Source organism: Lepidochelys kempii, chromosome 5 (assembly GCF_965140285.1).
Source record: "Lepidochelys kempii isolate rLepKem1 chromosome 5, rLepKem1.hap1, whole genome shotgun sequence".
Classification (NCBI taxonomy): Eukaryota; Metazoa; Chordata; order Testudines; family Cheloniidae; genus Lepidochelys; species Lepidochelys kempii.
In genome coordinates, this window is record NC_136384.1 from 53,744,098 (window position 1) to 53,769,881 (window position 25,784).

Below are 25,784 nucleotides of genomic sequence, written 5' to 3' on the forward strand. Positions count from 1 at the left end.
AGCCCTCTCCTTGCCAGACTCTGAGCAGGGCCCGCCTCTTGCTCACAGCTTAACTTGGCTTTATGTTAACAAAGTCTAGACCATTACTTTAGTTCAGGTCTTAGGCCTCATATCGGGCCTCTGATACAAGGGTTTATGTTTCAGGACCTACTACTCATGTCTAATACAATCTAATCTATAGTAGAAAAGGGTTTGTTGGTATAGCTTTACTGGTACGGGCTCAACTGACTCAAGACGCTGTTATACTGACAAAAAGTGCTTATGCCAGGGTAGTTTATACCAGGTTGGTAAATGAAACAAGCTCTGCAAAAGAGTGCTTTTGCTAGTATAACTGTATCTACACTAGGACTTTTGCCAACCTAGCTATGTTGGCACAAAAAAGTCACACCCTTAACTGGCATAGTTATACCAGCAAAACTTTCTAGTGTAGATGTGCCCCCTCACGACCTCTTTATCTTCTTTCCAATCACTGGAATGAGATGCCCCCCACATCCAGCCCTATCTTCTACAAGGTCTTTTTTTTTTAATTCCTCAAGAATTAATTAATTGCAATCTGTCTCTCTCCTTTCCACCAGGACCATAAACAGTTATTTCTGACCTAAAAATGAATTAACTCTCATAGCCCATGCAGCCCCAATGGGCCAGGGGAGAAAGTGGTTCCAGAACTATAGTTTTCTTCACAGTGGGAGCTCTTTGCTGGTAAAGCTTTCCTGTGTAGACATGACCTAACTAGTAGCAATGCGCTGCACACAGGGATTGGGGAGTTCATCCAATGGACTATTTCAGTCCCTTGTGCAGCTCTGCAACACCAAGATGCAAACTTCCACTCCAGCCTTTGTCCCTGCACAGTGAGCTAATTTATTTCTGAATTAGGTTGATCATGTGCACAGTTATGGTATGTGACTCACTGGGTCCCATAAACCTCAGGGCAGGAAGTGGTTGTAAATTTTAGTCTGAGTAAAGCCTGTAGGTTGTTATATATCAAAATAATACTAAAAGCAAATTTCAACGAAATTAGTGGAAGGTTAAAACAAAATAATTTAATTAGCTTCATCACAATAATAATCTTTCAGTGACAGATGTTTTAAAAGAAAACCCTCCTCCTTTGATCCACTTAAAGAATGAATCTTATTGTAAAATTTCTTCAATGTGCCTCAAAGTGGAGATAACAGAAAAGCATTGAAATAGTAGATGGGCTTTACAATACTCTATTCTCTCTGGAAATTATGCAGACAGTAGAACTCTATTTCTAAAAATCAGGCCACCACTCTAATTAAAACCTACTAGTTTTAAAAGCATATATGTAAAAAAAAAAAAAAAAAAAAATTACACACCAGCATTAATTAAATTACATTTGCATTTTTAAAGAATCATTGGAAGATCACATTGTATTGGGACAAGTTCTTTTCATGCATTCAAATACTGATATCTTTATCTGGAATTTACTTGACTAGGGCACAATATAGGTGAGGTTGTAGGTGCAGGAGATGTTTTGGGGTGTGGGCTCTGGGCGACAAGTTGGGAGGCTCCCCGGAATCTGTGACATGTCCCTTGTCTCCTAAGGGGAGGCGCAGCCAGGCAGCCATGGTTCCCGGCCAATGGGAGCTGTGGAACTGGCGCTTGGGGCAAGGGATGCATGAGGCCCCAAGCGCCGCGCCTCTGCCTAGGAGCCTCTGCCTAGGAGCCGAGGGACATATCACCTCTTCTGGGGAGCTGCGCGGAGCCAGGTAGGGAGCCTGCCAGCCTTCAGAACCAGACTTTTAGCGGCCGCATCAGCAGTGCTGACCGGAGCCACTTTAGTCCCTTTTGGATCAGGCATTCCACTCGAAAACCAGACACCTAGCAACTCTAGGAGGGAATGGGGGAGTTCCTCCCTCACACTGTAGCCTTGCATGTTTAAATATTACCACTACAAAGCTGGCAGTTTCTTAGATACAGATTGTAATCCAGTTTTACACATAAAGTTGTAGGGGCAAATAAGACTCCAGGTGCAGGAAGAAGAGATGGCTTCGCATGGCTGCTGCTACTTCTCTCTTTACGTAAATGGGCAAATAGGAGTTGGAAGTGATAGAATCCCTGCTCCCACACCTACAAATCACTAGCCACCAGAACTGAACCAGTGCAGGGAAAGAGAGGGATGGCAATAGGGGGTTGTGACCAATTGCTTCCCAAGGAGCAAAGAAGGAATTGAAGCTATGCATCACACCTTACACTTAATATATACTGGGGAGGGGGAGAGATGGCTGTAATGGCAGAGATTGTTTGAGAAGAGGGAATTTATGTTAATTTTTACTATAAAAGGACTTGCAGTCACATTTTATGAGGGATTTTTCCATGGAATTATCCTTAAATGACACCTTTTAAATTTGCCATAAGCAAAAGACTTATGCCCAAGTCCACTACTGCAAACAAATCTATTTGAATGTCCTAAATTAGACTTTGTTGGAAAAATTATACTGGCACAGTCATAGGTTGGCAGTATTTCCCTTGTATACCCATATTTTCAGGGCCTATTCATAGTATCTCAGTTGCAGCACTAATTTTCATTATTTACTCTGAGTTCAGGAGCAATAAAAATGGAAGGTACATTTTGTGATTTCCCGGTTATATGATATACTTGTTGGATATTTCTGTAGCATAACACTGTTCCGTATGAATAATATCTGATTCCTTTAGCCTGAAAAACAAAGAACATAAGGTGTAGATCTGTAATGGAAGGACTTACACCTTCAATTCAGCTGTCTGTAGATACTTATTGGGCCACAGAGTAAACAGAAGCAGATCCCAAAAGAACAACCAAAAGTCCAAGCCAGTATCTTTTAATTGAACATCTAGATATGATGTTAATGGTTCTATTCTAGACTAAACTGTTACTCTATTTACTCCTTTTGGACGTTTGTTACGCTCAAGCTTCTTCATTCTGTTAATAGATAATTGTAAGTATAGCTCAAGCAACTTCTTATCCTTCCTTCAGAAACTATATTGTCTGTAATGTGATATTTCAGCTTTCTACCACCCTGTTTGTTTGCTGCTGATTAAAGGATTTGGTATGCATATGTTTACCCGGGAAGCAATTAGAGGAGAAAAAATCAACACCCTAAAACAGATATAAACTTTAAAAAATTTGTCTAACCTTTATCAAGAGACTTGAGTTATTTCTTTCAGAATAATTTAAAGGGATGGAACACAGGGGAAGAGGAGTGTGTGGGGAAGTACAGTATCTTTTAAAGGCTCTAGTTCACTGGCAACCAGAGAAATGGAGAGATATTGCTTCTGTTCTTGGTTGGACATTCTGATGACTGACAAAATGAATATTGTTTCTTAATAGCAAGGACCAAACATTTCATGACAGTGATTAAATAGCACTGTACTCCCTTTTCATTGGAGCAAGGATTATTCAGTCCATATGTCTCATTCACAACTTATTGCAGTTATAAGCTATAAGGTCAATAAAAGTTTTCAACAGCCCAAGTTAGCTGAGACAAGTTCATGACAGAAAATAGTTTGCGCCATTGTACTGCTTGCTGGTCTGTGGTTTATGACATTGTGATGGCTCTATATGACAACTTTGGACAGGAACAGAGGCTGCAACCCCTCCACAATCCTTAGAAGGGAGTTGGTGACCGCTGGATATACATGAATACATACAGAGTCCCATGTATAATGTGACTGTATGGCCACAGAAAAGCCTGGAAATAAAGTGTACTCTTCTACACTGATAGTAATTAAGCATCGAAACAGTTTACGAAGGATCATGGTGGATGCTCCATCACTGGCAATTTTTAAATCAAGATTGGATGTTTTTCTAAAAGATGTGCTTTCGGAATTATTCTTGGAAGTTCTATGGCCTGTGTTAAATAGGAAGATTAATAAATTAGATTATCACAATTGTCCCTTCTGGCCTTAGGATCTATGAATTTCTATTGTTTTCAAACTGACACATAATTGTGCTCCGGAATATAAGCTTTTATTTAAAAATATACATTAAAAAATGAGGTCTCTGCTTCCTCCCTCCCCACTTCTGCAAAATAGGGATAATGATACTTACTCATCTTTTTAGTATAAGGTGATCTGAGATTTACGTATGAAAAGTGCCACATGGGAATAAGTATTATTATTATCATGGCTATGAAGGTAACCTTCATATGGTTAGCTGTATGGAACCACTTCAGTGTATACTACTCCTATTTAGTTCAAAGGGGTAGTAATGTCAAAGATTACTGGTTACAATTTAAATATCAATATTGTTAACTATTTCATTGGTGACCATTTTAGCAGCAACCCTAAGATAGCATGCTTAGCCATTGCTCGTAGACATAATAGCAGATACCGGGGCAGTGTTGTAGGGGACAGCTAGTTAATATCAATGATTTTGGGGTGAGAGATGTGGAATTCAATTCCCAACACCCCAAACTGAAGGTCAGCTCTGTGTCTGAGCAAAAGGGGAGAAAATGGAGATCCATTCTGACCCCAGTACAAAAAAATCTCAATTGCCTCCTGATTACCAAAACCCCAGAATACCTCTCATACCCTCCCGGGTGCCAAAAGCCTTAGTTGTCCCCTACCCTATGTCAAAAACACCAGTTTCTCCCCTGGCAACTTCTATAGTTCAGTCATGTATTGCAAGACGAACATTCCAGCACACAAAATTCCAGAACATATGGACACAGAATAAAAGAGATTAAACTAAGTATCAAATGAAATAAATAAAGAAAGAGACATTATATTGATTGGGCTGAACAGAACTGGGTAGGTAGTCATGACTGGAGGAGTTGAAGGGATAATGCCACATAATTCCAGAGTTCAGGCCATATATTTTAGGTCTAATGAGTTGCATAGGACACAGGGCTTTGCATACACGTTTTTGACGCATCCAGTGACATTATCCTGCACCGTACTGTACAATATACTGCTCTATCACATAGATACGGCGCTACGGGCAAACTTTTTGGCCTGCGGGCCGCATCTGGGTATGGAAAGTGTATGGTGGGCCATGACTGTCTGGTGGGGGAGGGGGACTCTATCGGGTGTAGCATGGGGGGCTCCATAAGGGATGTTACCGAGGTGGGGGCAGGAGGGACTCATGGATTCTGGCGTGGCGGGGTGGGCTCCACAGGGGTGGTACCGAAGACTCCTAGGGGCCCTGCCAGCAGTGACACCAAGGCAGCCATACCATGCACAGCCATGGATGGAGGCACCCCAGCTGGGACAGGTGCGGCCACATGGTGGTTTCCAGGCTCTCGAGGGCGGGGGCCATAGGAGACCGGGAGAGGATTGGGCACACTGCCGCGTGGGAGGTGAGGGGCTGCCGCGTAGGGGTGGGGTTCCGATCCCAGAAACAGAGCAGTGTAGTCGCACCTGTGCAGTGTGGCTCTGCGTGCTGGAAGGTGGTGCTCATCAATGGAATTGTGAGTCAGGGGCTGGGGAGCACCAGGCTGGCAGAGCGGGGCAAGCCCCTGACCCCGCTTCCCGACGGGAGCTCGAGGGCCAGATAAAAACATCTGATGGGCCAGAAGCAGCCCGCAGGCCACAGTTTGTCCACCCCTTCACTGTCAAGTACACATTCATATGAATATATCTGTATATACACGTGTGTAATTTATGCACACATCTGCATCCTGGTGATCCATAAGCCACTGCAACCCAGGGCAGTGGGGATGCAGGTAGTATGGGGGCTGCTGTGCCTTAAGGGAATACTGCATGGACCCAGTAGGGACAATTTCCTTCCTCGGGTTCCTGGGGAAGAACAAATCACCAGAACAAATCTTGGTGGTCTGACCTTGTGCTGATTGCCAGGTTTGGGCCTACATTACTCAGACCAGCTACACTTTATGCCAAAGAAGGAAAGTCTGCCTGAGAGAGGGCTGATGGCACAATCCCACCCACAACTCCTGCTCCACTGAGGGCTTGGAGCCAACCAGTACTGCTACAAAAGTGGGCAACATTGACTGGGGTGGGGATATAGCCAGGGCATCAGGGAGAGTCAGCATATCTTCTCGCTTAAATCAGCCTTCCTCTGATGGCATCCCAGGGAGATCACCTCACCAGGGGCTTGAATCCTTCCTTTGGTACAAGGCTGTAAAAATTATTGTCACTGTACCAGTAACAATGATGGTAAGCCATTGAGCTGAGATGGGGAGCAAAATTTACAGACCTGAGAGGGGAAGTTGGCGTTCATAAAAATGAAATCATTTATTTCATCCATTCTGAATATTTTCAAAAATATAGAGAAATCTTCCCCCTTTAGCCAGGAATTTGTACATTAACTATTTTTAAACTACCAAAGGGGAAATGAAGTTAGAAGGTCAGAAAGATCTATTATTGGCCTCCAAGCCACCAGCCGAAAGATATTTGCATATGCAATCTACGGTAATTGTGTAACATTTTTCAGGCCACTGTATTAACCTTTGAAGAAGTAAACAGTGGAAAGTTACTGACTCACCACGTGACCATTTTCAGCCAAATATGAGCTAGGATTGTCTTTTTGTGTGGAACAATAACCTGAATGCGTCAAACATTTTGGACCTAACTCTTCACTGTCTTCCTCCTTGTGTAGTCATTTACACCTGTGCAAAGTGAGTATGAAGTGGGCGTACCAAACTGGATGATAAATCAGGTCCCCTGTATTTAAAAGATGAATAGAATTGTCCATATGGGACAACAATTCATTATTGTAATTATTACATATGGGTTTTTTTTTTAAACCGCATTATCTTGGGCTGCTAAGATGTGTGCACAACTACATTGAATAAGTGTGAGCTTATTTGCCCTTTCTCCACTTCTCCTCTTGGTCATTTGTTATACTTTGTCTAAAATTAAGTTATAAGGTTTTGGGGGCAGGTATCATGACCTATTTTTACAGTAAAGCAAACTCTCTGGGTGCTGTATTCAATCTAACTAAGGTACTAATCTGGCCCCTCACTACCACAGTAGCTGAGTGCCTCACAATTTTTAATGTGTTTATTTTGACAACACCCTCGAGGTAGGGAAGTGTTATATCCCCGTTTGGCAGATGGTGGACAGAGGCACAGAGGGTAGAACTTGTAAAGGGGACTTAGGCACCTAACTGCCATGTTAGGTACATAATTCCAACATGTAGGTGTCACTGGCATTCACAAAATCACTTCTCAGCTGGTGCCTAACCCTGTAGGTACCTAAGATCCCTTAGTGCCTAAGTTTACACTGATAAAGTCCCCGAGGTGTCTAAATTTTAGGGTGTGGGCATGTGTGAAGCCACTGAAGTCCTGACACCCAGCAGCTCTTTACCGAACTCACACATGCGCCCCAACAGGATCTACAAACTGTCCTCACCTATCTTGCCTTTTGGGGCCTGATCCAGTAGGCATGTTTACAGCATGCCTAATTCTGTATAAAAGATGCTGGAAGAGGAGCCCAGTGGTCAGAGCACTCACTCATTCATTGGACCTGGGTCTCCCATCTCCCAACGGGCTACAAAGTCATTCTAATGCACTCTCTGGGTGAGTGAATATTTAATTACTTATACAAAATAGAACAGCTTCAGATGGAGAGACACCTGCCCCAGACTACCCTATAGCCCAGTGGTTAGGGCATTTACGTGGGAGGGTCAGAGGGCCAAGTTCATCTCTGCTCTACATCAGACAGTGTTGAGCTTTGAACCTGGATACCATACATCCTGGGTGAGTGCCTCAACCCCTTCTTATAAGGTTATAACCACTGCAACATCACCTCCTCAACCCATTTTCCATAAACAAAACCCCATTAACCTCACTTAGGTGCCCAACTCCAAGAGAGGGTTCACAGTTGTGAACCCCAAGTGGAGAAAGGCACCTCTCTCGGGCCTGGCATTGGGCATCAAACTCCCTTTGTGGGGAGGGGCTTAGGTCCCACCTCTTGCTTTGGCATGTGGGAGGTGGATGTAATAACCCAGACTCCATGCATTTTACTCACATAACACCAGTTATTCTGGTTGTATATTGGTTAGCAGATCTCTGCTCAGCGTGCTGGCTTTTTTGAGGGCTCTAACTCTCCCCATGAGGACCTACATGGCTTGCTCAAGGTCACACTGGAAGTCTGTGGCTAAATGGAGAATTAGGGTTGGGTTTTGAGAGTCCCAAGCTAATGCCTTAGCTGCTGGGCTATCCTTCCTCCCCAGAACAATTAATAGATAAGGGAAATAATTAAAAGAAAATAAATAATGTCTGTTCACAGATCCCTGTGTGCTCTTTCCAATTAATATTATTCTATATTCTCTCTGATGGTGTAGCAGCTACAATTACCACTCTTAAATGGCAAGGTATTAACTCCATAGAAATAATGGTTCCCTGCAAGTACTTTGCTGGCACTACAGTCTGCGTGGAGAAGTTCTCAATCCCAGTGGCAGATAGTTAATATGCAGCAAGGTGATGGAGCTTGGAATATTACTCAAGTTCCTTGATTAGTAATTATACTATAATTTCCTCCAGCAATTAAATGGAAAATTGTACTAAATTGTGCAGTGATCTCTACCTTGCTCTTAACTTATCTACTTTGTGCACCTGTGTTTTGGACATATTCTTATGTTGTTTTATTTCATATTGAAGAAAATGGTGCCAGGGTCAATTCTATTTGGCTTACTCTAGTCACTGTTTAGGAATATACACCCATGTGAAGCGATGGGGCCTTGGCATTGTGGGGTTAAAGATTACATGGCACACAAAAGATGCTCTCTGCACTGAATCAAATATGATATATCCATAGCTTTCTATTTAGTGGGAGGAGCTGGACTGAAAGTCAAAGCCAAAAACAATTCAAAGCTGCATGGGGAGAGAGTAATCGAAGACCTGCCTTAGGGAAGGGAGCTCATGAAAATGAGATCATATGGAACTAGCTAAAACTAGAGAATGGGACTGGGCAATGTCTTAAAAAATATTTACCTGGAAATGGGAGCTTTCTTTCCCCATCTCTGTTGTGTTGTTTGGGGAAGAGAGTTTTGCAGCTTCAGTTTCCCTCTTCTTTGGAGTCCTTCTTTGTAAGCCAACCCCAATCATAATGCTTGAAGGGGTTGGTAAAGTTTGAACTTCTGGTTGCATGGCCCTTTCTTTTTCCCTCAGGATAATCCCCAGATTAAAGGAGCTGTTAATCAGAGAGATTTACTATTATCTCATATTGCCCCCACCTCCTTTTCTCTGGCTATGGAATATCCAAGAGCTGGGAAGGTACCCATCCCATTTTAGCCAAAATTAATGACTCCCTTGGTAGTATTCCCATGACCCCAATTGATACATATTGAAATAATGCAGAATAGAGTTTGACTGTAGGAATTTTAAAAGTCTCCCTTCTAGAACTGACAGCCCCAAGCATTGAAAAATCATTAGATCTGCTAAAAATAATGAGATTTTAAAAATGATAAATGTTGAGGGTTTTTTATTTATTTGCCTCCTGGTTTTTTAAACTTTAGGGTTCACATGTTCAAGCTTTTTTCTGCAGGAATGAAGGCTAGAAACTTTTATTTTAAATGGAAATTGAGCTTCTCATATAATCATATGACTCCAGAAGCTGGGGATCTAAAAACACACTAGATATGAGAATTGCAAGAGTGGGCAACACTGATCATTGCAGTTCCTGGGGAATCTGACACTATATTTTGCGCTAAATTTAAACTGTCATGTTTGTAAAATATGAGCCAGATGCTCTCCGCCATGATGCCAGCGTTGATCCCCCATATCATCCCCATGATTTTCGTTCCCATATACAAGGTGTTTATGCATCTGCATAAGACCAGAGTTGGTATCTTCATTTTGTCGAAATCTGCAAGTTATAAATGGCCACTTGCAAAAGAGACACCTAAGAAAAAGGAGCAACGTCAGTAGTAGTTGTGGGCTGAAGAAAACCCTTAATTTGCCTATTTTGCATATTGGAAATCGTAATTGCATATTGCACAGTATACAGCTAGGCCCTGAGCCTGCAAACCCTTAATCACAGTAGTAGGGCCAGATTATTGCTCATGCTACAGCCCTGGAGCAGTATGAAAGGACTGTAAGCTTCCCCTAATTGGACATGAACGAATCCCTGATTCATGAGGAGACAGTGTAGCTTTGTCTATGCCACACCCTCCTGACCCTGGTGCCAGGGGGACAGGAGGGGATAGAACCAGAGCTCTGGAATGGGTATAACAGCCTTTTGGGGACTGCTGCTAACTGGCATAATTTAGAGCAGCTCTGAGGCTAAACTTAGGTTGGGTGCTAAACCGGCTCCTGAGCCACACAGCCACCCTCCCTTCAGCTGCTGTTTGTGATCAAAAGTTTTTGCCCCATGAGCAGGCTGCTGTTTTCTTGCAGTTTTTATTATCCTTTTGTATGAATGACACCCTATAAAATTGTATAGTGATCACAGAAATAAAAATGACTGACAGAGAGTGTATAAAATATGTAAATTACCGATTCACTGGAAGTTTCCTGTATAATAAAAGATGAGTCACTGCATGACACTTTCAACAAAGAGGATAGAGTGTTTCTGAGATAGATTTTTGTACCCTCTATACCACAGAACTATATATAGATTTGGACAAACCCCAATCAGGCAGAGGAAGTAGACATATTTCCATGCTGTAATACCAGGAGAAAGTTGAAAGTCAAACAAAATGAAGCTATTCAGTAGTGGTGCAATACCGTCCCAACAACCCTTGGATAAAACAACAGCATCTCCATCAATCATCTGGTGTACCAAAAATAAAAATCATGATCACTGAACAATTTTACAGGATCAATGTCCTCTGGTTTGCAAATAAATGTCTCTGCTTTGTTTTGACATTTACAGTATTTTCCATAAATGGTATAGCTATTCCTCTGATAGCAGGAGAACATTATCCTGTGACAATGCTCTATTCAAGTGACATTATCTCCTAATTACCTCTACATTTTTGCTGATATTTATCCTTTCTGAAGTATAGTCAATCTAAACTTTCTATCAACCCATTTTCCCATGATGAATGCTTGAATGCAGTGAAAAGAATAGACAAAGATTCCTTTTTCATGTCATCTCAGAATTTCAATATGAGATAAAAAGAATAACTCTTTGGGTACATTTATTTGGATTAGAGTTAGTTATTTTGGAGTCAGATGGGAGCTGAAATGTAGTTGAGAAGATCATGTAGTTAAATGTGTACAGACAACAGGTAGCAATCCTTTCCTGGAGGAGACACTCACTGTATGACCCCGTGGAAGTCTTTTGAAATTGTTAGGCTACATTTTCAAAGGAACCTCAACCCATCTTCTAAACCCCTGCAATTTTGAACATGTAAAAACTCATATTATAGCATGCAGGTTGAAGGGGGGGGGAGATTTTTCAGATGAGGGTGAGGTGTTAAATTCCCATCGATTTTCAAAAGGAATTGTCTCCCTAGTCCTAACTGCCTTTTGTGCCTTTGAAAATTTCCCCCAAGCAATCAGACATCTGATTACATCTTTCTAAATTGGTATGCTGTTAATGCACATGAAAGTTCAGGCTCAACTAGAGTATAGAGCAGGGATGGGCAAACTTTTTGGCCCGAGGACCACATCTGCGTATGGAAATTGTATGGTGGGCCATGAATGCTCATGAAATTGGGGCTGGAGTGCAGGAGGGAGTAACAGCTCTGGCTGGGGGTGTGGGCTCTGGGGTAGGGCTAGAAATGAGGAATTCAAGGTGTGGGAGGGGAAGGCATGTCCCGCTTCCGGCTCCTAAGCGGAAGCATGGCCAGGCGGTTCTGCACGCTGCCCCATCCGCAGGCACTGCCCTGCAGCTCCCATTGGCCACAGTTCCTGGCCAATGGGAGCTGCAGGGGTGGCACTTGGGGTGGGGCAGTGCTCAGAGCCCTCTCGCTGCCCCTACATATAGGAGCCAGAGAGGGGACATGCTGTTGCTTTCGGGAGCTGCGCGGAGCCACGGCACATGCACGCAGAGCGGTCCCCAACCCCACTTCCAAGCTGGAGTTCGAGAGCTGGATTAAATCAGCTCATGGGCCGGATGTGGCCCACAGGCCATAGTTTGCCCATGCCTGGTATAGAGGCTACTTTTGAAACTCTATCCCATTGTACTTCAGTTAACTCATCTGGAAAATAAATGTGTCAAAAGCAGGAATTCATTGAAAAGCAGATGCAACAGCTGAGCTGGGGTGGGTGGAGGGGGAATTCCTGGGATAAATTGCACATTAAAAATATCAAGAACAAAAGTGACACTTAGTGGACAAAACTACTAGCAAAGCAATACAAGTAAATCAAAATGGAGCTCACTGTGTTATGAGGCTGTGGCATCTTTTCCCACAGGCAAATACAACGGACTAGGAAGAACTACTCACTGTCAGTGTTTTAAATAGGAATTCAATTATGAACAGGGAATGAAAGAAATTCAGGATTAATTTTATTTGGTAAAATACCAACTGGTGGTGCAACCACTGGCGGTAAAAGGGAGACGTTTGGCCTCATGCGCAGACATTTTATTATCCTGTTAATGGTCCTCTCCATGCATTTTCAGATATAAAGGCACATTTTTCACCCCTGGTTCACACCACTTTTTAATATGGCGGCACCGGTGGTTTCTGGAGAGACAGAGAGCCTATATATGTTCTCAGTTTGGTGCAACTCTGAAGAAATTCCACTGTGTCAGTGGAGGTACTCTGGATTTAAACCAATATAAGTATGAACAGAACTTGACCCACTCTGACCAGATTTAAACAAATCATTCTAAATAGTTTTAATAAATACTGTAATAATATAACTTTAAAAATAAAATCTAGAAAAGAACTGAAAGGTGGCCTTAGGCTACCTTTGCATTCTTCCTCTCCCTCCCATCATTTCTTTGGTACTGAAGGGCCCATCCAGTCTCCAGAATACATTAGAGCAGCAGGAGAGCTTATATATGTGTGTGCATGTATGTCACACATACACATGAACATCCACCCACATAAATAAAGTTTTATTTTCAGTAATACAGTGATCCAAAAGCAACGCATAACAGTGGGTTAGTAAAAAATCTGTCTGACTAGTCAGTGCACAATGAAATCCAGTTAGGAGCAAGCATTTGTAAGAACAAAGAAGAAAACTATATTATCAAGGATATGCAGTAGCTTAAGTTCCTATGAGTAGGCATAACCTGACATGTTCCAGATTTCTAGAAATTTGAAGCACATTTAATGTAAGAAGAACAATTATATATTCATTAGTTTTTCTGTCTGGCCATTACATTTAAAATATGAAACTTCTCTATTGTTTCAGAGTAGCAGCCGTGTTAGTCTGTATTTGCAAAAAGAAAAGGAGTACTTGTGGCACCTTAGAGACTAACAAATTTATTTGAGCATAAGCTTTCGTGAGCTATACCTGTAAAGTAAAAATACTGGTATAAGTTGTTTGCAGTGTTGTGTTGCTGCCACAAGGTGGCAGTACAGTAATGCTATAGTGTTACAAACAAATAAATTGTGTAGCTGTACCTAGAGTAAGAAGTAATTGGAATTTAAGTCTAATAATTACACCGCCTAGTTGAATTATTCTTTCTGATATGCCACTTTTAAAACTTTATTTTGGATTGAATGTTATAATATGTTCACATTTATGTTACTACAGACACCAAAAACTTTGGAATGTATCTTTAATATTCTACATGTATTTTTAAATATTATATGGAGTTTTATTTCATTTATTGAATTATGCCGATTTTTTTGTGATAAAATTAACATTGACATTGATATTCTGGGAAGTAAAGTATGGAACATGTGTGCAAGACTTCAGTCAGAGTCAGATTTTCTTAAATATGAATAGCTTACAGATAGCCCCCCAACCTGAAGCAAATACTCACCAGCAACCACACACCACACAACAGAACCACTGACCCAGGAACCTATCCTTGCAACAAAGCCAGTTGCCAGCTGAGTCCACTTATCTATTAAGGGGACACCATCATAGGGCCTAATCACACCAGCCACATTATCAGAGGCTTGTTCACCTGCACATCTACCAATGTAATATATGCCATCATGTGCCAGCAATGCCCCTCTGCCATGTACATTGGTCATTCTGGACAGTCTCTACGTAAAAGAATAAATAGACACAAATCAGACGTCAAGGATTATAACATTCAAAAACCAGTTGGAGAACACTTCAATCTCTCTGGTCACTCGATAACAGACCTAAAAGTGGCAATACTTCAACAAAAAAATTTCAAAAACAGACTCCAGCGAGAGACTGCTGAATTGGAATTAATTTGCAAACTGGATACAATTAACTTACGCTTGAATAGGGACTGGGAGTGGATGGGTCATTACACAAAGTAAAACTATTTCCCCATGTTTATCCCCCCCACCCCAACTGTTCCTCAGACTTTCTTGTCAACTGCTGGAAATGGTCACCTTTATTATCACTACAAAAGGTTCCCGCCTCCCTGCTCTCCTGCTGGTAATAGCTCACCTTAAGTGATCATTCTGATTACAGTGTGTATGGTAACACCCATTGTTTCATCTTCTCTATGTATATAAATCTCCCCACTGTTTTTTACACTGAATGCATCTGATGAAGTGAGCTGTAGGTCACAAAAGCTTATGCTCAAATAAATTGGTTAGTCTCTAAGGTGCCACAAGTCCTCCTTTTCTTTTTGTGAATATAGACGAACACGACTGCTACTCTGAAACCTGAATAGCTGAACAGTTATTCATTTTCTATTTTTGAGTTGCTTCAGCAATTTAGCCTTTCAATATTTTCTCATACTGCCAGCCTAAGTAAAGTCAATTCACGTATTAAGCATATATATTCATTGATTACAGATATAACCATTTTAGGCCCTAGCCCTGCAAACCTTTAAACACATGCATAACTTTACTCACAAGAGCAGCTGTACAGAAGTCAATGGAATTACCAATGTACATAAAGTTTTGCAGGACTGGAATTGTACATGTTTCTTTTTGTTCATCCAATTTGTGAATAAAGGACCAGAATCCTACAAACACTTATGCAGGCAACTTTACTCACATGGGTAGCCTCCTTTAAATCCCATTAGAGTTCCCATGAATTTCAATTGAGTACTCATGTGAGCAAAGCTACTCATATGGTGGTTTGTAGGATCTGGCCCTAAGTGAATGAAGCTGCACTGTGCCATGGGCTTCATGGAGATGGGTTTCAAAACAGTGCCAAGCAGCGCTGGCCACCAATCATGGGAACAAGGGAGATGCCAGTTTAAAACATTGAAGTAATAGCCAATGTGCTGAAAACCAAAAACCAGACACAGCCTGAAATTTAAAACAATAGATTTTCAATCATCAGGGTCTGATGAACAAATTACACGTTCCAAAAGGGAGTATGCTTGAGGGCGCAAATCCTCCCCCGCCCCATAGATATATTCCATATCCTTTATGGTGCCTAAGACATGGTAATATATATGCATGCATATATATGCCCACATATATATATGGCATTACCATGTGTAAGGCACCATAGAGAGTAAAGAAAATATATTATAAACCTTTCATAGATATCATTATAATTTAGTATAATGAATTAGGCTTTTTTTGATACAGTTTAGCTGATTTGATAACTCACCAGGAAATACAATATTGGTAACATAAAACTAAAAATGGAAAGGCTTCATTAATACAGCCATCACCTTGTAAAAATGTGGGCTGAAAATGATCAACCCTAAATTTGAACCATCACTAAACAATTTTTCTCTCTTCTCCATCAAAGCATTTGTTTTCTGCTACTCAGATTTCTGCCAAACACATCTCTAATCTAACCTGTCTCCATTGCCCATATGTTCCTTGTATCCTGTAAGCCTTTAAAATAATTAAAAGATACTGTTAATGGAATGCTGTTGCAAGATAATGGTCTCTTGCTATTAGATAAATGTCAAGATTACATTTTTTTTCAAGCGGGAGGTACATATCCAATAACAATTTTCTGTTCCAATGATTTTATTTTCATTCTATCACATGATTAATGATGTAGATTCTGTCATTATATCTGATGTGCACTGCTGCAGAAGAATGACGGTGGCTCAATGTGCCATTAGTAAAAAAGCTTTACTGTGGGACAGACTTTATGGCCTATCAAGGATTCTCTTTACTTCGATTTGGGTTTGATTTCCAGTGGTGGTTCCCACTGCTTTCAATTCCAGGCTATTCCAGCTATGAAGCATGGAATCAAATCAATTAGCACATTTTCTGATGAGCCATTTTATCTTCTCCAACTTAAATTGCCTGATTCATGGGAGAGCAAATTCCTTCTCTCCTGCTTCTCCCCCCCCCCCCCCTTCAGCCATTAGCTCAGGCGTCACGTTAACAGCCTACTACAGCTCTTGAGAAAACTTTTCAAAGCACCCAGTGGAGGCTTCAGACAGATTACTGTTCTGTGATTTCTTAATGCTTCTTTTAAATGTTTGTTTTCAGAGCAACTGATCATGTTCAAGGTTTCCACTCTGTTGTGCTAATTACAGAAACAAAGAACCTGTTTTGAAGCTCTGTGAATGAAAAGGACAGTTTGCTCTATACAGTGTCAGCATTGCCATTTGCTTTACTATTCAGACTGTGACAAAAGTCGGGGTGGCTGAAGTGTATAGGGCCTGATCCCACAACATTGAGTAGTCTTGAGTTGAGGATGCTTTGCTGTGCCTCCCAGAAATGAGACTTGTAGTTGGCTCCATAGGCCAGGTTTCAGTGGTTGCCACTTGAGTTATGGATAGGCAGGAAGTCAGAAGATGACATGGTCTGGAAGCCCACTCCCAAAGTTCAGACTGAGGGGCAGACTCTCAGCTGGTATAAGTTCTCATCACTCCATTAACTTCCATGGAGCAATGACAATTTACATCAGCTGGGGATCTATACCTGAATGAGGAAACCAGTGGACCAAGAGACATATTCCCCTTCCCTAATGAAGGGAAGAGATGGAGAGGTCCAAGGGAAGGAAAGAACATTAGGGAGGCTGGGGAGCAGAGAGGAAAAAGATGGGGGGGGAGAATCAGGAAAAGGGAGAGGGAGAGGCTGAGGACCCTTTCTGGGGAAATGATCAAATATTTCCTTTGCCTATTGCTGACAAGGAAAGAAATATTTAGTGCCAAACAATAGTTTTATTAGCACCACATTCTGCTTGGTAAAGGAGTTTTTGGAAGCACTGCTGGAGGTACCTTTGAAACACTTACTGCTGATCATTATCCCTTCCTGTTGTAATATTAGCACAAAAGCCCTAAACACTTCACTTCTTTAATATATGCTTAAAATACCGTAAATGCCTGACTATATGTGAGCTGTGGGTATTAGTTACTGCATGATTTAATTATCCCTTGGAAACAGCTAAAGCTCTATTGGTGTCAAATTATGTTAAACTAGAATTAAACTGAGCTTTACTGCAACCAACTGGCATTTCACACACACACACACACACACACACAAAGTTAGCTGGTGCCTCTTATGCTAAAACTGAATAAAGTTGACTTGTTATTGTTAAGTAATGCACTAGATTAGTTACAGATGTGTGGATAGTTAAAAAAATAGAAGATGATACTGTAGTGAAAGCCCAATTTGCAGCATCCACTAGGTGGCATACAGTGACCACGTTTAAGTCATCTTATCTTCACAAAACCTCCCATTCATAGAGTAAATAAAGAACAGCATTATTAATTTATACCATTGAATCCACCCTACACCTAATATTTATTTAGCCAGCTGTTTCCTCTAATCCTCCTTAAATGCCATTGATTGAAATCCTAAATATATTCAGACATTTTTACCCCAAAGAACATTTTGTTACCTACAAATTACAAGCTACCTTTTCAACTGCATGACTGTATTCTACAGTTACTCACAGTGGAGCCAGAATGTCTAATAATTTCTTACAAGCAACAGAAGAAGCTTGTCATCTGAAAATGATTTTTTCAAAAATTTATGTTTAATTTTCTGGGAATTTTAATTGATAGAATAAATCGTTTAAAAATGCAATATATGAAGTGCACAGTATTTCAACATCTAATGATAATTTAGGTACCACTTCAGTAGAAAAGTATATAAAAAGAAACAAATATTAATTCAGACCTAAGTGCTTAGTTCTTGTCATTACTTACTATATCTCTCAATATGATTAAGATATATGATACCAATAATAACATGTTGCACTTGTGTAATCACTTTTCACCAGAAGATCTCCAAGCACTTCATAAAGGATGGACCAATGTTATTTTCCCCATTTTATAGAGGGGTAGGGAGGTTAAGTGATTTTGATCAAGGTCACAAAGCAAGTCAGGATTTGAATTCAGCTCTCTTGGCTCCAAAGCCCATGCATAGAGACCCCAATACCCTTTTCCTGTCACATTTCTACATTAAGTCCACATTAAGACTCTGGAGTCTTCCCAATCTGCCAGAAAACACCCTTCCCACCCCTTATTACACACTGAGTGCACAACAAGGATATAAAGCATGTTAGGATCCTCTCAAATCTGTATTTTCGGAAACCATCCTGCATAAGCGCAACTCGATGTACTACTTAGACCCTTCTTACAAGCACTAGCTGTGTTAACCCTGCCAAAAGAAAGTGAGAGGAAACAACCCATCAGGGATATAATGAAATGATTCTTTACTGTGCAAATCTCTTCAATACTTTTGAATTATACTGTCAGTCATTTCTCTGAAACAGAAAATTGTTGCAGCTAAATGCTTCACTTCATAACAAAATGGTTTTTCTCCTTTCAAACTCCTCAGATATTCAGGGCTCTTATTAGGAAGACAGGCCTTTTGGCTCATTTTCATTGCAGACCAGCAATGTCTTGATTACTGCATTGACTTTATTATTTATTTCACTTAAGAAAGCAGTTGTTCTCCACTGAACTCATTTTTTCCCTTTTATAGTGATTGTCAGTTCAGTGGACAGCTAATCTGAAATGAAATATTACATATATTTTTTACATTAAAAGATTGTACATATGGGCAAGAACCTTAGCCAGTTAAACTCAGTGGAGCTTGGCTCCTCAGAACAGCTTTATCAAGATGGTGTACCCTCACCAGTTACGCTTCTTCGGCATCTATATTTTCAAATATCATATGTTAAGTTTCTCTTATCATTAACAAAACTAATGAAAATTGTATTGCTAACTTCATACTTATACTCAATGAAACATGACTGCATAAATATTAAAAACTCATTACATTTTAGTAAAGTTAATTTGTAGTGTATCAATATTGCATTCAACTTCAGAATTAATTCATATGATTTTTTTTTCAAGTACTGCTAACTTTCAAGAAACTCTTCAAAGGTTGTTTGACTGTGTGACGTCATACTGGAACATATCCATGTACACATTCCACAGTGAAAATTCCTAATTGCAATATCTGTATTGTGTATTTTTCCAGGGATAAAGGAATGTAACGCATTATGACAACTTAATTTGAACACATTATACAAGTTCTTTCCAACTAAACACTTGCATCTCAACCATCCATAGCCAACACTTTTGATTTTGGCATGAGGAGCATTTGGAATGAGAGTTTTCTACTTTTAACAATGAAAAGCAAATAAACGCTTTTTGAGGCTACATAGCTATCATAGCATCGATAAATCTCAGAGATTTAACTTTCATGACACTACAGCAACCTAGCGTTCTTGTTAAAGTGGAGATAATAAAAAAGCCTGTGCCCAAAAGATATGTTATCTCAAATTTCCGTTGACAATAGGCAAAATATGTTGGGGGAAAAAAAAAACCTATGGATCATACCAGATTCTTTCCCCATCTAATACGATCAGACCTAAAGCAATGGGTGGGACAAACACATTCACAGCTCTTCGGCTTTTCATTCAACCCACACTATCTTCCCCCTCCCAAGTCCTGTAAACTCTTTATAGGATTTTAACAGATGGGGAAGTTACCTCTCGGAAACCTTAATCTCTGTGAAATGTATAATCTCACAGGAGAAAGCCAGTGGACTAAACTATACCATTTTCATATTCCAAACAGAAATCTGCGGTTGCAATATGATCCCTCATCTCATCTGTTAACACAGCGCACTTAAAGTCAGATAAACGGAGGGTAGTCAGTTTCAAGCTCTCTCTCCCACTTTTGCCAAACTAGATCTCTTCAAAATCCCTTTAGTACACTATCATAGCTGATGCCTTGAGACGTTACCTGCTGGATACTATACATCTGAAAGAAAGTCTTCCACCCCACTCCCCGAAAAAAATTGTTTTGTTTTTACCTTTTCCAGAGCTCCAAAGTTAAGATGCTCTCAAAACTCCCCAGCAGTTGGGAACGGAGGACGCAAAATGCAGAGGAAGTTTTTGGTGCTCACCTTAAGTTTGTGTGTGCGTGTGTGTAAGTATATGTCCAGAATGGCTCTTTGTGGCTCTGAATGGCAGAGGTCCTGATTCAGGGAAGAGGGAGCCACTTTCTCACCGAGAGGGAAAGAAAAGCACCACGTCACAAGTTAAGTACGCCTCCAAGAGCTCTTAATTACAGCCCAACGCGCATTCAAACCCCAGGAATGAGTGCCCAGAGAGGCTGGAACACCGCGGAGTCTCAAGACAACGCACTGTCCCTTCACATCTGTCCTGACGTCCTCCTCTCTATGAGTGTCCTGATGTCCTGCCCTCCTCGGCAGCTAAAAAACTTCCCTCACACCACACGCACGCCCCAGGTTAAAAGCCAAGTGAGCAGTTGACAGAGTTTTTTCACAGGAAGGGATCACTCAAGTGAGAGTGAGTGACACCCTCCGAAACACGATACTTGGCACAACTTGTCTCTCCATCCCCCCCAAGCCCTTTTCCCCCTTTATATCTAAAGATGGGAAGATGCTCTTTTCTGGAAAAGAAAGTGAGTGAAGCGGTGAGATAAGAGGAGAAGGGGAAAGCTGGATCTAACTGGATCTTGCTGGTTTTTGGTCCCAAGCCCCAAAGTGTACAATCAAACCAGAGAACAACTCAAGCCTCAATTATTACAAAAAGGAGAGCCTCACTGACCCATAGTAAGAGTGTCACAAAAACCTGGATCTGGCGAAATTCTGGCTCCACGCCCCAATTTTAACCCCCTAAAGAGAAAACAGCCTCGCTGCTCCTAGGACACCAAAAATATCGGACATATCATGGGGGATGAGCGTTGCAAAAACCTAGCTGCTTGATCCATGCAATGGTTGTCCGTCACCTGGGACACTATGCCAAATTCCATGACATGAAATGAGTGGAAATCTAGATGCTACTACTGCACTAATGTTTGTTTGGGTATTTTGGTTTGTTTTTTTTTTGTTTTTTTTGGTCCCTGATGTAACCCTGCATTTGAACAGCACACAAACCCAGAGCTAGCACCTGGATTCATCTAGATCTTGGCATCTTTTGGACCCATATCATATAATGTAAATAGGAAAAAAAAAAAAGAAAAGGAGTACTTGTGGCACCATTTTCTTTTTGCGAATTCAGAGTAGCAGCCCTGTTAGTCTGTAACTTGTTACACTGGAAAACTCAGACTCTGTTGGAAACTGGCACATTAACACTGCAAAACGTGCATCCAGCACCTGGATTCTCTTGGATTCAGTCAGTGATGTTTTCCCCAACTGCCCCCCCGCCGCACCCGCTCCCCCCTCAATTTACCAGCTAAACACAGAAGTGCAATTACTGCAGTTCCACTGCAGAAAACCAGATGCTGATGCATCAGCAGAATACCAGCACTTGAAGCCTGCTGGATCTTACCATTTTTTGGCCCCAAGTCTCTAAATTGTTCAATCAAAATAGGCAATACATGTTGTCAAGACTACTGGACTAGAAAATTCCACAAATCCTGGCGCAAGACTCGTACAAATGCATGTACCTGGCACCTGGGTCTTGCCAGATCCAACAAATTTTTGACCACCAACCTCTAACCTTTACTGCACAAATAGAAACTAAGTTTAGCTGTTCTGCTTCCAGGATAAAAAACTGGTCCCTGATACATTCTGGCACACAAACACTTGAAAATATTCAAATACAAGGCTGTGTCCAGCAAGGTCCAGGCCATACCTTCCAACTGAAAGAGGTTTTCTTTCTAGAGAGACAGTAAATGTAGCTATCCTTTTACAGTAGAAAAGCTATGCCCTGTGCCACTGAGATTGTCAAAGAAGTCTAGTCACACATCTTCCATTTCAATGGGATTAAAAATCATGGAAGATCTAAGGGATTTAGACACATCTTCCATTAATTGTAAAAATATTTAAATTGAAGATGTTTCTAATTCCCCTAGACTGCTTTGAAAATCTCTGTCAAGAGTGGATCAACTAAAACTACATATAATGTGATCATTCTCATCTGATAGACCAATCCAATTGCAAAATTCCCATGTTATGGAATGAAATTTGTTTGTATCCAGACAGATCAAGATGACAGATTTGGGTTATTGTGACTTCACTGAAACACAATGCATGGCATTATTTTATAGGAGAGGATAGTAACATCGTGGTCTAGAATCTCTCCTACTGCATCAAATGATTATGTTTGTGCTGTACTCAAGAATGGGTAAGGAATGGAGTCCCTAGCCTCTGTTTGTCAGAGGGTAGAGATGGATGGCAGGAGAGAGATCACTTGATCATTACCAGTTAGGTTCACTTCCTCTGGGGCACCTGGCACTGGCCACTGTTGGCAGACAGGATACTGGGCTGGATGGACCTTTGGTCTGAACTAGTATGGCCTTTCTTATGTTCTTATGTTACCTTAATGGAGGATGGATCTTGCAGGATTCCTGTCAGATCCATGTTTTATGTCACTCACTCTGGGATGCAGCGGGGCTGGAATTGCTTGGTGCTATAGGAGCAGACAGAACCTATATAGGCATCAGGATATAGGGGCTCAGGACCAAAATTTGGCTGGATTCAGGTGTTGGTTCAGGGTTTTGCCATGCTCATGCTTGAGAGTGCAGGGTTGTGTGTGTGTGTGTGGGGGGGGGCTGTCTTGTTTGTTTTGTTGTGCTTTTTGTGTAATGCCATAGAAGTAGCTAGACTTGCATTTTGATAGTACAATTTGTGGGCTTGGGGGCCACAGTTTAAAAGGAACCATCTTTTGCTCTTGTTCATCCAATAAAGTAGAATATGGGCCCCAACTCACAAATAAGGAACCAAAGCTGAGGAGACATCTAATAAAGTTGATCTCAAGCCCTCCCATTTTAGTTTTGCCCTGATATGTATGGGATTTTTGTGTCTGTGGTAATTTAAACAATTATAATTCCCTTGCTGGGAGCTAGACAAGCTGGCTCTGTTTATCTAGAGGAATGCTTTGGGGGTGATTGAGGAGTGGGCCACAGGGGCCAGTATTAGAACCAGCTAAGCACACACACATAGTCTCTTCACCAAAATAACCGTGGAGAAGACAGCTCCCGGGCCACACACCTCCCTCCAGAACAAACAGGGGTTTATTTATAACTCCAGGGAGCACATATAGGCCCATTGAGTCCCGCCTTGAGCAAGCAGCGTTTGCTGGAGAGGAAACAGCCGCGGCTTTCCATGACAGAGCTCCCTTTGATGGGGCAGGGAGTGGACACCCACCTCGGGGAGCGCTGAGCTGGGGAAGGGGCAGGCGGGGGGACAGCAGCAGAGCTGGGGGGAAGGAGATCAAACAGCAGGGAGATGCTAAGAAAACCGGGAAGCAGAGCCGGCACAAAGCCGGGGGGGGAGGGAATCTCTGACGGGAGGTGGCTGAGCGAGGCGCCCCAGAGCGGCCCTTTGGAGCCAGGCTGGGGCGAGCTGCCGGGAGCAGCGCGGCAGCCAGCAACATTTCCCCGAGCAGCTCCAGCCCCGCGGGCTTGGTCTGTTCTGGGCCGGGAGCTGTAGGTGGCGCTATGGTCTCAGCCAGGCCCAGCCCGCGGCTGCCGTTCCCCAGCGCCGCCTCGGCTTCGCTTTCCCCCACTGACTCAGACCCGCGCACTTCAGGCCACGCCGATGCGGGGGAGCCAGGGCGCTGAGCAAACAGGCGGAAGGGGAGCAGTCTAGACACTACACCTGGACCGAGCGCAAAGCTCCTCACAAAGGCGGCAGTGGCCGTCCGCACCACACGCTGGGAAGCGGAGACAGGTGAAGTCAGAGAGACTTCCCCAAGGTCATTGATCAAGTCATGGCCAGCCAGACTCAGGCCCCTGACTGCGTGCCCAGCCTGTGCTCTGATGGCTAGCCAATGGTGTGCTAGACACATGGGGAGGTAATATCTTTTATGGGACCAATTTCTACTGGTGAAAGAGTCTCGCTTTCCAGTCACACAGAGCTCAGGTCTGGCACAAGTACTCCCACCATCACAGCAAAATGCAACAAAGGAACAGATTCTTTAGCATAAGTAGTTAGCAGGTACTCGAAGGGACCATTCAAGGTGGAGTGGCCCCTTAACACCGATGACTGCAGAGTCATAGAACAAAAAGGAAAGGAGGCCTTGTGGCCCCTTAGAGACTAACCAATTTATTTGAGCATAAGCTTTCGTGAGCTACAGCTCACTTCATCGGATGCATTCAGTGGAAAATACAGTGGGGGAGATTTATATACACAGAGAACATGAAACAATGTGTGTTACCATACACACTGTAAGGAGAGTGATCAGGTAAGGTGAGCTATTACCAGCGGGGGGAGGGGGTGAGAGAAAACCTTTTGTAGTGATAATCAAGGTGGGCCATTTCCAGCAGTTGACAAGAACGTTCTTGTCAACTGCTGGAAATGGCCCACCTTGATTATCACTACAAAAGGTCCCCCCCCCCCCATTGGTAATAGCTCACCTTACCTGGTCACTCTCCTTACAGTGTGTATGGTAACACACATTGTTTCATGTTCTCTGTGTATATAAATCTCCCCCATTGTATTTTCCACTGAATGCATCCGATGAAGTGAGCTGTAGCTCACGAAAGCTTATGCTCAAATAAATTGGTTAGTCTCTAAGGTGCCACAAGTCCTCCTTTTCTTTTTGCGGATACAGACTAACACAGCTGCTACTCTGAGAACAAAAAGGGGTGTTAGTGGGTGACAGATTGCTGTAATATACTGCATCCAGCCAGACTGGTGGATTGGCGTGATGTTATCAGGAATGGCATTACTGATATCCCAAAAGGACAATAGCACCCATTAAAGGCCAGCTGTGTGCATTGAGCATCCTTATTGTCATCAGAGACCCATACTGGGGACAGACAACATAGCAGCCAGCTTCCCCGCCAGTGCTGGTAAAGGGAGAGGGGAAGAGAGCTGGAAACAAGACACAACAATCAGCTCTTCCACCCAGTTGACAACACCTGTGTCAGGGTAGAGGCAGGAAAGATTATTTTAGACTCCCCTAAAGAGGGCTCCTATAGGGGAAAGAAGAATTTGCCTCCTGCTCCTTTCCAAAAGTACAACTCTCATTGGTCCAGTAAAAAGGTATTGTCTCACCTATCTTAACCCTCTTTGTAGTGTTTAGTGGAGATGGAAGAATGCTGAAGACATGGAAGAGGATTCCATGCCACTCCTGCAACAAGATCCTGTTTGAAGTTTTATGAAAGTTTTGCCTAGCACTAAATATAATGGGCCTGCTTTGCCTCACTCACACCAGTGTAAAGCAAGAGTAATTAAGTCAGTTACAGTGATTGAAAGCTAGAGTAAATGTGAGGAGAATCAGGCCCAATGCATTTATTTATGAAGCCTTCCAAGGCTTGGTCTACACTACCAACTTATGTCAAAATAACTATGTCACTAAGTAGTTTGGAAAATCAGTACCCCTGAGTGACAGAGTTATACCGACGTAATCCCCGGTGTCAACAGCACTATGTTGATGAGAGGGCTTCTTCTCCTGTTGACATAGCTACTGCCTTTTCGGGAGATCGAGTACCTACACCAATGGGAAAAGCTCTTGTTTAGGATCTGG

General features: G+C 42.1%; 1 protein-coding gene across 1 annotated transcript in view; it reads right to left on the bottom strand.

The window, feature by feature from the left end:
- The window catches only part of HAPLN1 (hyaluronan and proteoglycan link protein 1), a 90,211-nt gene extending 70,006 nt beyond the window's left edge, over positions 1-20,205 (bottom strand). The window contains exon 1 of the mRNA XM_073346211.2: positions 20,156-20,205. The gene's annotated coding sequence lies outside the window, so the exon portion shown is untranslated. The remainder of the gene's footprint in view (positions 1-20,155) is intronic.
- Between the last annotated feature and the right edge of the window lie 5,579 nt (positions 20,206-25,784).